At 35.7% G+C, this 12,848-nt stretch overlaps 1 protein-coding gene across 3 annotated transcripts in view; it reads right to left on the bottom strand.

The window, feature by feature from the left end:
- LOC136840864 (uncharacterized) overlaps nt 1–12,848 on the bottom strand; it is a 97,106-nt gene that overhangs the window by 930 nt on the left and 83,328 nt on the right. Inside the window, exon 1 of one of the 3 annotated variants that reach the window (XR_010853760.1) lies at nt 813–2,010. The exons of the other annotated variants lie outside the window; for them this stretch is intronic. The gene's annotated coding sequence lies outside the window, so the exon portion shown is untranslated. Of the gene's footprint in view, nt 1–812; nt 2,011–12,848 lie in introns of those variants that run through there. 3 annotated transcript variants of the gene reach the window in all.

The raw sequence follows: 12,848 nt of genomic DNA, 5'->3' as shown, positions 1-12,848 counted from the left end.
TCACGAAATTTGTCTTAATAAAATAACATGTGAGTTGCTAACAATAACACAAATAAGTCAAGACGAGATTATCTATTTCTCAAGTAACAGTTCCGCCCCTTCTGACGTTACTAGAAAGAGTTCATTAAAAGATACTAAATTATCTAAATTTTGAGGGTGTCTGCGTTAGTTGACAATATCTCATTAAAACTGAAGTTGGTCAGACTGATATTAACTACTGATCTTAGTATGATCACTGAATTTTATGTACGAGAATCACAAACACGACTGGATAAGAAATTATAATTTCAACTTTTATCGATTTCTGAATAGATTTGGCAACTATTAACACAGGAATACATTCCAAGAGGCAATAGGTTCTAAAGTTCTAAATAAATCACAACTCGCTGAGAGCAGTGTTTGCATAAAATGCTATGAGCACACGAAAATACATATATTGTATACAGTCAGCGGATGCTCTGCTCTGAGGGCCTACAGTACATGTCTTGCAACTTGGCTAAGGTGTGTTCTCCACTGACTGCCGCTCCTATTATTATTATTATTATTATTATTATTATTATTATTATTATTATTATTATTATTATTATTATTATTATTATTATTAAGATGTCAACAGTAAGTAACCTAGTCAGAAATTCCAATTCTAATATGGCTTCAATAAAAGGGGCACACAAATAAATCAATCAGTGAATAGATGTAATGATAGGCCGTGAAACCCTTAAAGAACGACGGAAGTCAAAGGGGTACAATTAAAAAAAAAAAAAACTTGTCACTAGTCTTAATATAGTCGACAATACTGAATATTGACCTACTTGAATTATTATGTCGACAAGTTGTCGAGTCTGCGGTGTCGAACAAGTCGTTGTAGCAACGGGAGACCTGGGCACTAGGCTGATTTGTTTTGGCAAAAAAGGGAGGTTTTCCACGTTGGAGGACACTACAAGAAATATGAAAATCACCAGCACCACGCTCACTCCTGTCAGAATAATCAGTCGTATCCAAATCACATAGCTGGTTATTCCCATATCGACACGTTCTATCAGCAAGAAAATGATTAACATTCCTAACAATGAGAGCAAAACTGCCCCGAAGTCCGTCAGCTTTGTCTTGCACATCTCGATCCTTCACTCCTTCGGTATCCAAAGGTATGTCAGGCCTTTACGCAAGGTCCACGGTTTGCAGTGTTGGTCTAGAAAATTACCGAAAGCAAAAGAAGTCTCTTCAGGGATTATACATTCCACTACGGCGTTAGGCGAGCAGCCGGCAAAGGGTTTACTAAGTTGGCAAACTTAGTAAAGGAGAGACGGGTTTACAGAAGGCGGGGCTTCAAGAGAGCGAAAGTGACCGACACTGTTGCCAATCGTATGGTATCGTTATCGTGCTTATACGATGATGCGTGCATTGCAACAACTCTAAGTATCGTAAGATTGTGTACGATAATTCTATACTTTACTAAGGCAGAAGCACTTTAGCTCTTAAATACAGCCATTTGCGTTAAAACTAAATTTATTCCCTGCACATGTTGCCCAATGCCCAAGTACGTCAGATACAACATCTGACTTGCAATGAACGACTACAATGGGATTCTGAGTCTCCTGAGATCATGTGCAGACACTGATTGGCTGCTCATCCTACTTAATAATCAGACTGGGGTTTTTCTGACCATGATCTGTTGTCCTGTTCATCTCTAAACATTGGGGGGCGGGGTGGGGTTGTGGAAAGAAGTCAACTGGAGGTGTCTTCGTGAAAAATAATAGGGTACTGATTCGCTGGTTCTAAGTTGACTGGTCTATCATTTCGCGTAACTACAAAAGCTTGATTAAATCATACAATTTTCTTTCAACTTTCCCAACTAATATTTAAATGGCATACAAAAACGTGCCTATGAGATATTTATTATAGTGCAGCAGTAGCCGATCATTTTAGCAGCATATTATTTTTTTTAGTCATCTGCAGCACAAAATAACTTTAGGCACACATTAGGTCCTACTTGAATACTTTTTGATAAAGTAGCAGAGTAGATCGTGCTTATTTGTTGCTTGCCTAAATGACAGTTAAAAAAAATCAATGCCCTTTTCAACTATTTTCGTTCTATATATTCCGTGTACACATAAATTAAAAAGTAATATAATATATATATATATATATATATATATATATATATATATATATATATATATATATATACATATAGAATTGGGTGAGTAGGTACAGAAATTGCCATCCATTTGGCATAAGTGACTTTTCTTCAGCTCAATGGAAAATGGGCCAAAGCAACACCTAGCAAAAAAAAAAATAAATAAATAAAAATAGCAACAGGGATGTTTCATCTGCCTTTGAGTCTGTTCCCTGGAGGAGCGATACAAGAGAAGAATCATCAAATATGAGAGCAATTTACTGTCCCCAAGAAAATTGGTAAAAACTCGTTTAGAACCTTTTGAAAAAAAAAAAAAATTGCTTTAGGCAGAATTGCCAGTGGACTGGTTGTTGATAATGCGACTTTGCTGTAAGTAAAATAAGCTTAAACAACAGCACCAACCTTACTTAGGACTACATAGAGTCGGTCATCTTTAGAGAAGATATTGTGACAAGAATTCCTTATCCTTGAGGCCTGTGGTTTTTTCTTATAAGCTTCTAATCTAAACAAAGTCATATACATACACACGCATATATATATATATATATATATATATATATATATATATATATATATATATATATATATATATACGACTTTCATTGAGATTAAAAGCTTATGAAAGACGAACACGCCTCAAGGACAAGTGATATGAGGTTGGGCTCTTGTATAAGCTTATTACGTGCAACGAAGTCATCTGACAACCAACCAGTCTACTAGCAAGTCTGTTTAAAGCAAAGATTTTTTTTTTAACCAAAAGTTTTTTAACGAGTTTTTACCAATTTTCCTGGGGAAATGTAAACATTGCGCTCTTATTTGGGACGATTCTTCTCTTGTTTCTCGCTTACATGGAACTGGATTGAAAACGGGTAAGTTATCCCTGTTGAATAATTTTTTTTATTTATTTTTTTTTTTAGGTGTTGCTTCTGCCATTTTCCGTATAGCTGAAGGAAAGCCACTCATTTCAAAAGGATTGGTAACTTCTGTACCTACTTATGTTTTTTCATGCTACAAGGGTTAATTCAATTTATAAATCTTCGCAAGGAATAATATAATTGTCAACAGGGAAGTATGCGCCAAATGGGTTCGCTTTACAAATGGGCAACTTGTAGTATTTGAAGCCTATCGTGGAATAATGGCAACAGATACCGTAATTATGAGCTTCAGCAGTTCCACAAAACACGCGCGACTGACATTTTGCTTTGTAAGTTCCTTCCACAGTTGACATCTCGGACAGTTCCTTCAGAGTTCTCGAACTTTGCTCAAAGTTTTTATTTTTTTCTTTTATAAGCGTATTTTCATCAGTCTTCCTCAGTACTCTAAGGCACATAGTTGTGCATCATTTACGAATCGTTGATGTTAGGCGTCCAGATTCATGGCGTAAGGATCCATATATTGTGAAACCTGGCAACAATTGACTTAGGAAGGGTTTTAACGAACCGGTCTTGGAAGTACGCTACACAGACAACAGGAATGGGTGGGTGGGAGGATACCTTCCCCTTCCCTCACCGTAAAAATAAAAAATGCAATTGAAGCATTGTAAAGATAAAACCAATAAAGAAGGTAAAGATTTCAAGATGTGCAGCCTGAGTACAATACATACCAACCCTCGTTACCAGTCTTACAATAAGAACAAAACGAAAAAAACAACTTACTTGAAACAATGCGTCGGCAAGCTGATGAGTCCGCGCCAACGGAGTAACGTTTACAGGAATATGAATTCTGATCGCAGTATCGGTTAGTTCTTGGGAACACTGAGGCAGCTGGGGATCCCCTGAACATACCGGGGATGTGGCATACGGTAAGTAGCAATGCCATGCTCAATCCTGCGGCAACGATTACCTGTGTCCAGTGTAATTCAAAAATAGGCCAGGGAAATCAGCATCACACAAAGCAAACAAGAGAATACCCCAAGATGATAATTCCTCTCTCGCATTGCGACTGAAATGCAAGACGCACTCAGCACGACAGAACTGACCTAGACTTCAGCTTGGAAGCAGCACCCATCGCATGCTCTTTATTGTTTCCTTATCAGAGTAGGAACGAATTGGTAGGAGGGCGGAGTTTCAAGAAAGCGAGAACGTCCGTTTGACCCTCACCCCAAGTACGGTTTTCAGAATTATAATCATATGTCGATGTGCGCGTGCTATTCATGAGTCCCGAGTAGCTTTCACGATATCTATAAATTGCATCTACTTCTTTAGATCATACACTGCGATATATGGGTAGATTTTTTTACCCTAAAAATAATAATAAATATGACGATCATGATGTCTCTCAGGAACTCATAATCACACTGATTAAGAACATGAACAAACTTTTTTTTTTGTCATGAAACTCAATAAAAAAAAATTACGTTGAAATTGTTTTAAATTATACTATCTTAAAGCGCTGAGAAGATGGTCGACATCTTAACGTCCTTATAATAAGGTTAAAGATTATCCAAGGGTGGAAATTTTCGATAAGTTTCTCACTCATTTGCAAGTTGCAAACCGTTCAAATTATCGAAAAAAAATACATTGAAATCCTGAATCTTTTGCTACGCGTTAAAGATGTCATCTTTATGCCTGGACCATGTCAAGTTGAAAATACTTGGGAGAAATTGGATCTTTCCTAGCTAGGGACCCCCAAGGGTTTTCGGGGGTCGTTATCTAGGACTAATGTTTCTTGGGGGTCATTATCTTTATGATATTGACAGTCTTTTGTTTATGATTTTACGGTAATCCCCATCGGGCTTACACTAAACACGCCGGAAATGTGGATACATACCGGTTATGTAGGAAAGATCCGGGAAGTTTAGCCTCAAATTATTTCTTTGTAAGGTTACACATTATTATTATTATTATTATTATTATTATTATTATTATTATTATTATTATTATTATTATTATTTTTTTTAAAGTAGTTTAACCAGACCACTGAGCTGACTTTCAGCTCTCGTAGGGCTGGACTGAAGGATTAGATTAAAATACTTTACCAGGTCTAGGCCTGAGGCCAAGCACTGGGACCCAATAGGTCATTCAGTACGATGATGAACGAATTAAAATGAAGTTAAAAACTGCACATAGGCACATGCTGTCATACTGGAACACATACAGTACATGCAATAAATACATTTACTCACGCTTCCTAGCATACACTCTGAAAAGGTATATTAAAATTCAGAATATATATTAGTTAAGTAATATTTCAAAATTTTGCTTTTTTTTTTTTTTAAATTCGACATATGCTATAAGGGTTTTCGTTCTTTCATTATTTACTTATTTTTATATCTTATTAATTAAATTACAGTTCCTTCCTCGCGAACATCAAAATTGGAACGACTGAAAACATTCCGAAGAATTTAAATCATACATTCTGTGCCAAGATTCAGATTTATATTTGACTAGTTATCACGCTGAATCACTGTTTGCGAATGTCCCAATGGAGGAGACAACTGAGATTATTTTAGTTAAAATCTTTATTGAATCCAATGACACTTCTTTTAACTACGATCGTAGCTGTTCTGAGCAACTTTCACAGTCTGCAGTGGTGGACGCTGCCTTCAATTCTAATGATATAATTTATATAAACGGGTTGACGGGATGGCAATGGGATCAGCCCCTTGGTCCCACGTTTTCCAACATTTTTATGCGCTCCCTGGAGGAAGGCATGTTGGAAAATTGCCCCCTTGGCTTTTATCCTCTTGTGTATAAACGTTGTGTCGATGATACATTCGTTCTTTTCAAATCTGCGATTTCTCTCGCACATTAACGAAATACACCCCAGTATTGAACTCACGTTAGAGAGAAGACAATGATCAACTAACTTTTTGGGACGTCTTAGTATTTCGACATGACGATAGTTTTAATACTTCTATTTTTAGGAAAAAAATTTTTACAGGCTTGGGTTCAAAATTTTATAGTGCTTGCTTTCACAATTTTAAACTCAATTCAATTTTTACTCTCCTCCACAGGGCTTATACTTTAACCTTCTCATGGGAATCATATCACAAAGAAATGTCGTTTTTACATAAATATTTTACCGACAACTGGTTTCCATCTCATATTTTCTATAGATACTGAAAAAATTCCTTAAACAGGAAACTGTCTGATTCATCTGTTATAAGTACAGTACCAAGGAAGAAACTTTATGCCAGTATACCATATATCCAAGACAATAAATTTAGAAAAATACATTATGCCTGCAACAGAAAAACATTTTAACATGTTGCAGGTCATTCTCATTCCGAAAAACCCCTTCACAATAGGTTCACTTTTTAAATTTAAAGATGGACTCTGCGCAATAATGCGATCTTCAGTCGTGCATAAATATACTTGCCATAAATGTAATTTGAAGGCTTAATAAGGGATCGACTAAACGATTGCTGAGGGTCAGGGCTGATTCACATAAAGGCGTTGAGTATAGAATTAGGCCTAGTTCTCCGTTGGGCGAGTCGGTAGAGTTGTCGCCTAGCACTCGCTAGGCCCGAGTTCGAGTCTCCGGCCGGCTTGTTGAAGAATTAGAGGAATTTATTTCTGGTGATAGAAATTCATTTCTCTCGCTATAATGTGGTTCGGATTCCACAATAAGCTGTAGGTCCCGTTGCTAGGTAACCAATTGGTTCTTAGCCACGTAAATAAGTCTAATCCTTCGGGCCAGCCCTAGGAGAGCTGTTAATCAGCTCAGTGGTTTGGTTAAACTAATATAAACTTAACTTAGGCCAAAGGCCAAGCACTAGGCCCTGCGAGGTCATTCAGCGCTGAAACGGAAATTAACAATAAAAGATTTGAAAGGTGTAACTGGAGGAAAACCTCGCAGTTGCACTATGAATCAATTGTTTGGAGAGGGGTGGAAAGTAAGATGGAAGAAAGAGAATATGAAAGGAGGTACAGTAAAAGGATACACACATAAAGGTGTTAGCCATCGCACTGGTTGCAGACTGTCCAGTCATGAATTTTCCAACATTATAAATCATGCAAAATTATGTAAATGCAATATCGAATACTCTGAATTCTCTGTTTTGGGTCAGACAAGTTGTTTCCATGAACTGCTCACTTTAGAATAGTTATTCATTTAGCAGTTAGAGCCCAACTTGAACTCACTCGCTTCCTCTGTACTGTGCGGCTGTATCTGGCTAAAGCCGGCTTCTTTGAGACATCTCTCTCCTTTTCTAGTCATTCAGGCTTTCGGTCTAGCAGATGCTTTTTCCTGGAATTATTTTGCTTTTTAATGTACATGTACTGTATGTAAAATGTTGAGATTCAAAGATTTTGTGTTCCATGCATTTTAATATCGTACCTTTTTTCTTACTCTCTCTAATTTTAGCCTTGAGAATGTAACAATGTCGATAGGAAATGCGTCGGCGTAATGAACGTATTGCCTAGGAATGACTGACCTTCACTTCGTTACCCTTGCCTGATGCGTTTTGTGGTCTGACTGCACCAACATCTCCTATCATATACTGTATATATGTGTGTGTGTATATATATATATATATATATATATATATATATATATATATATATATATATATATATACTCTATATATATACACTTCCTATCATATGTGTGTGTATATGTATGTATATATATATATATATATATATATATATATATATATATATATATATATATATATTAACTTTATCACATACACAATTGTTCTGAGCATTAGTAGAATTACTAAAAAGGACCTCATTCAACTGGATAGTATCTAATGGAGTTTTTATTGGAAAAGTTGCAAGCTTTCTTGGACAAACAGTCCACATTCTCAAGTATCCGTATACTCTGAGAATGTGACTATTTGTCCAAGAAAGCTTCTGCAACTTTTCTGAATAAAACTCAATTAGATACCATCCAGTTTGAATGAGGTCCTTTAGTAATAATATATATATATATATATATATATATATATATATATATATATATATATATATATATATATATATATTTTGTATATATATATTTATATATATATATATATATATATATATATATATATATATACAGTATATATATTAATACATAAGTACAAAAGCACAAACAAAAGTTTCATGTACATATTTTTCCTACACATTAATACAGATTATGGCTGGATGTATTAGGCACTGTATAGGATGAAAATCTATAATGGTTTACATCAAACAGTAAATTACAGACAAGGCGTGACGTCACCGATGTCTTTAAGTGGATAAGGATGAACTTGGTAAAACAATGCACTTATGAGGAAAATATGCAGGCCCATTAATATTCAGACGTGGCATGAATGAACTAACTACCCAAAATTTCAACCAAAGCCGGTGGTCTTCTCCGACTCCTTCACAGAGTGCGACGTAGTTTAAATTAGCACATTTCCTTTGGCTAGCAGACTTATTCTGTTATTATGTGAGTAACGTCGCGTTTGGGACATCGTGGTTGCAGTTGTGGCGTTGCATTGGTGCCGCTTCGGCTGATCTTTGGTAATTTCAATGCAGACAGAGTGAAAATTGTCGCTAAGGGTACGTACTAACGTGGTCTGATCATTCAATCTCTGTTATATACATCGATGCGGTTATCTTTACACGCAAATTAATTTATTATATATTCATATATATAATATATGTATATACACATATATATATATGTATATATGTATATATATATATATATATATATATATATATATATATATATACAATTTTTGTGTAAAGATAAACGCATTTAGGCGAGCAACAAGTAAGCACGATCTACCTCTGCTACTTTATTAAAAAGTATTCAAGTAAGACCTCATGGACAGATAAATATATAAAAGTGCGTGCCTAAAGTTATTTTGTGCTGCAGATAATTAAAAAAAAATATGCTGCTAAAATGATCGGCTACTGCGACACTATAATAGATATCTCATAAGCACGTTTTTGTATGCCGGTTAAATATTAGTTGGGAAAGTCCGAAAGAAAATTGTCTGATTTAATCAAGCTTTTCTAGTTACGCGAAATGATAGACGAATCAACTTGGAACCAGCAAATCAGTACCTTATTATTTTTCACGAAGACACCCCCAGTTGACTTCCTTCTTTCCACAACCCCTCCCCCTCCCCCATGTTTAGAGATGAATAGTACAACAAATCATGATCAGAAAAATCCCAGTCTGATTATTAAGTAAGACGAGCAGCACCCAACCAGTGTTTGTATGACCTCAGAGAAGACTCAGCATCCCATTTAGTCTTTCATTTTGAAGTCAGGTCTTTGTACCTGATGTATATACATGGGGCAGCATGTGCCAAAAATGTGACGCCATATAGACAGTCTACCCTCTCGTGATTTTATGGGCAACCTTTATTAGATTAGATAGAATTCTGTTGAAACGGCAAAATACTATAAATATATATAATATATATATATATAAATATAAATATATATATATATATATATATATATATATATATATATATATATATATATGAAATTTTTATCACACTAGGACTTATATACAGTACTGAAGCTACAAGTGTCGATTAATATCCAATTCACGTTTCTTCGGGAATATTCCCGATGGGGAATTATCACCGAAAGAAAATTTTTATAACTGATATACCCCATCGGTGATATCCTGATTAGCGTGAATTGGATATTCGCTGACATTTGTAGCCTTAATGATTGTATATAAATCCAGTGGATAAAAATGTTATATATATATATATATATATATATATATATATATATATATATATATATATATATATATATATGTATATATATATATATATATATATATATATATATGTATGTATATATATATATATATATATATATATATTTATATGTATATAATATATTTATATATATATTTATAAAATATTTAGAATTTTAACAGAATTCTATCTAATAAAGATTGTCCATAAAATCACGAGAGGGGAGACTGTCTAGGAAGTCAACTGGAGGTGTCTTCGTGGAAAAATAATAGGGTATTGAGTTGTTTCCTCTCTTGTTTCCCACCTCCAAGGGACTGAATCGTAAACAGATAAGTTATACCTGCTGTAATAAAAAGAAACGAACTTACTTGAAACACTGCGTACGCGTCGGCGTGCTGAGGAGTGCGCGCCAACGAAGTAGCGTTTTCAGCGAAAGGAATTCTGATCGCAGTGTCGGTTAGCTCTTGGGAAGATCCAGGCGGCTGGGGATCTGCTGAACACGCCACGTGGACATGATATACGACAAGCAGCATTGTCTTGCTCAGTCCCACGGCAAAGATTAGCTGCATCCAGTGTAATTTCAGAAAAAGGGCCGAGACAATCAGCGCCACCCAAGGCAAGCAACAGAACACTCCCATGATGATTTTCTGTTTCGGCTTCCACATCTCAATCTTTCTCTCTTGCACTGCGAACGATATGCAAGACTTGCACTCGATACAACAGAACTGACCTAGGCTTAAGCGGGGAAGCAACACCTCATCGTATCTTCTTTATTCTTTCACTATGACTTGGGAAGTAGGAACGAATTGGTAAGAGGTCGGAGGAACGAACTGGCGGGAGGAAGGAACTCAAAGAAATCGAAAGTTGGTCGTTTGACTAGTCTTGCGTTTGACTCTTGTACCAAGGATGGTTCTCAGAATTATAATCCTTATACGTATATAGATGTACGCAAGTCTGGACCTTCTTCCGCATATTTGGCATCGATTTTGTCCACTAGCGGATACAGAGGGGGGAGGGGGACACTGGGCACGTGGGCTCCCCCCCCATGAAAAATAATGACAAAATAATAATATTGAAGATTTAGATAATAACATAAATGAGAAATATAAAAATGGGAAAAAATCTTTTATAGAAATAATAATAATAAATACTTCAGATATCAACTACTGAATTCTAAATAAAATGCATGAATTATCCCTCTCTCTCTCCCTCTTTCTCTCTCTTTATATATTTGTATAGTATAGATATATATGTATATATACACATATATACATATACACATAAACTTATATGTGTATACAGACACATATATATGTATATATATACATATGTATGTATAATATGAAAATTGGTGGCCCCCTTGAAATTTGTCTGGATCCGCTAGTGATATTATCCGTAATAGTGGCTTTATGTTTTTCCCTTTCTTGCTGCAATTGAGACAGTTTAATTGATATGCCCAACTCTTGTGCAGTAAACGGATACTTTGAAAAGAGGAAAAAAATAGGAATCTAATTCTTCATAGATTTCCTACGAACGACGAGTGTAGCGTCGCAGACAGTTGGAGTTATGATAAAGGCACAGACACTTTACATGAACCTAGATCAAAATTGCAGTGCGTAAAGTCCCGACCTTGGAAACAACTCATTCATTATAATTTCGACACCGATATAACTAAAATTCTCCTATTTGAACTGAGCTGGATTTCCTATAGTTGGTATGGTTAATGACTTGGGGCAACACATATAAGGTTATGGAATTCTATGGGCATTGGCATAACTAATCCAACATTGTCAATCCTGCAGATAACTGCTGGAGAATACATTTATTTGCCGATGCTCCTCACTTGATAATACTCATCAGAAACACTTTCTTAGACCGTGGATCTATGTTATCGGACTGTAGGACAGTGAAATTAGAGGTACAGTTACTCTACCATTTACAAAAATCTCAAACACTTGGAGGGAAAAAGGTCTGATTGTGGACAGGCACTGCGAAAGTACAAGCCAGTTCACTTGCCTTGTTGATAAGTGGTTTGATTTTTTTCAATTCTAGAGTGCCTTTAGATAGAAAGCCCTTTACACAAAGTTTACGAGCCTAATCTTGAAAGCCAAAAAACAAAAAGAGTTGCAAGAGACATTCACCTATCTAGAACAATGAAAACTCTGGGAGGCAAAGGACCTTACCCTTACCAAGAAGGCTTTGTGGTATCTTGCAAATCTCTAACGAACTTGCTAGGGTTATTAGGTGAAAAATTTGCAATATCATAAATCTTGACTCAGGTTGAATCAAGATGGACTGGAGCAATTTTTTTGGCTGTATACGGTAAATGGGTGCACACCATTAGCACCCATCACCTGTTGAATTCAAGCATCGAGTTAGAGCCCATCTCCTGGGAAAAGAGAGCACTCAATTAGGCGCAAAATGCGATGTTGAAAACTGTATTAGCGGCAATATGACTGAGGCCTCATTTTCCAACTTGATAACTAAAGAAAGCACTTCTTACGAGGCTGAAGAAACTTCTCTTCAGAATGAGTTAAGCTTGTCGGCAATATTGTTTTGTTTGTCAATGGAGGAATTGCAGAATGACAATGAAGAAAATGCTGTTTAAGAAGAAACATTAGAAGTTGCCATTGAAGAAGGAGGCTTGCAGTACGTGGGTGTTTTTATAGCCCCTATGTTTCCCGAATATGACTTTCTAGGGACTAAAGCAACTAAAGGAGATGGCACATGGACTGGCATTATAAGTAGACCCAATGAGAAGCTAATGAAAACTCGACCCGAATTTTTGGAGCATTTAAAATCCATGAAAGAGATGCTTACTTGTTATCATGGCAAACAAAATGAAAAGGTTGGTAACATAATTGTTAACCTTATGTACATGTAATCGTATATATGTATTTGAGTGAGCTGTATGTTAGTGAAAAATGTTAAGTTTTTCGTTCTTAAATTCTAGTTTAATTATTTTGGATGAATATACGTATATAAATGAATATGGTCAACATGTCTTATTTTCCGAGACACAGGAGAAAGCCAGTAGGCCGCGTGACGTCAAATTCTTAA

The sequence above is a fragment of the Macrobrachium rosenbergii genome, chromosome 8, assembly GCF_040412425.1.
Source record: "Macrobrachium rosenbergii isolate ZJJX-2024 chromosome 8, ASM4041242v1, whole genome shotgun sequence".
Taxonomy (NCBI): Eukaryota; Metazoa; Arthropoda; class Malacostraca; order Decapoda; family Palaemonidae; genus Macrobrachium; species Macrobrachium rosenbergii.
The sequence above is the reverse complement of the archived record's forward strand: the minus strand, read 5'-3'. Positions and strand labels throughout refer to the sequence as shown.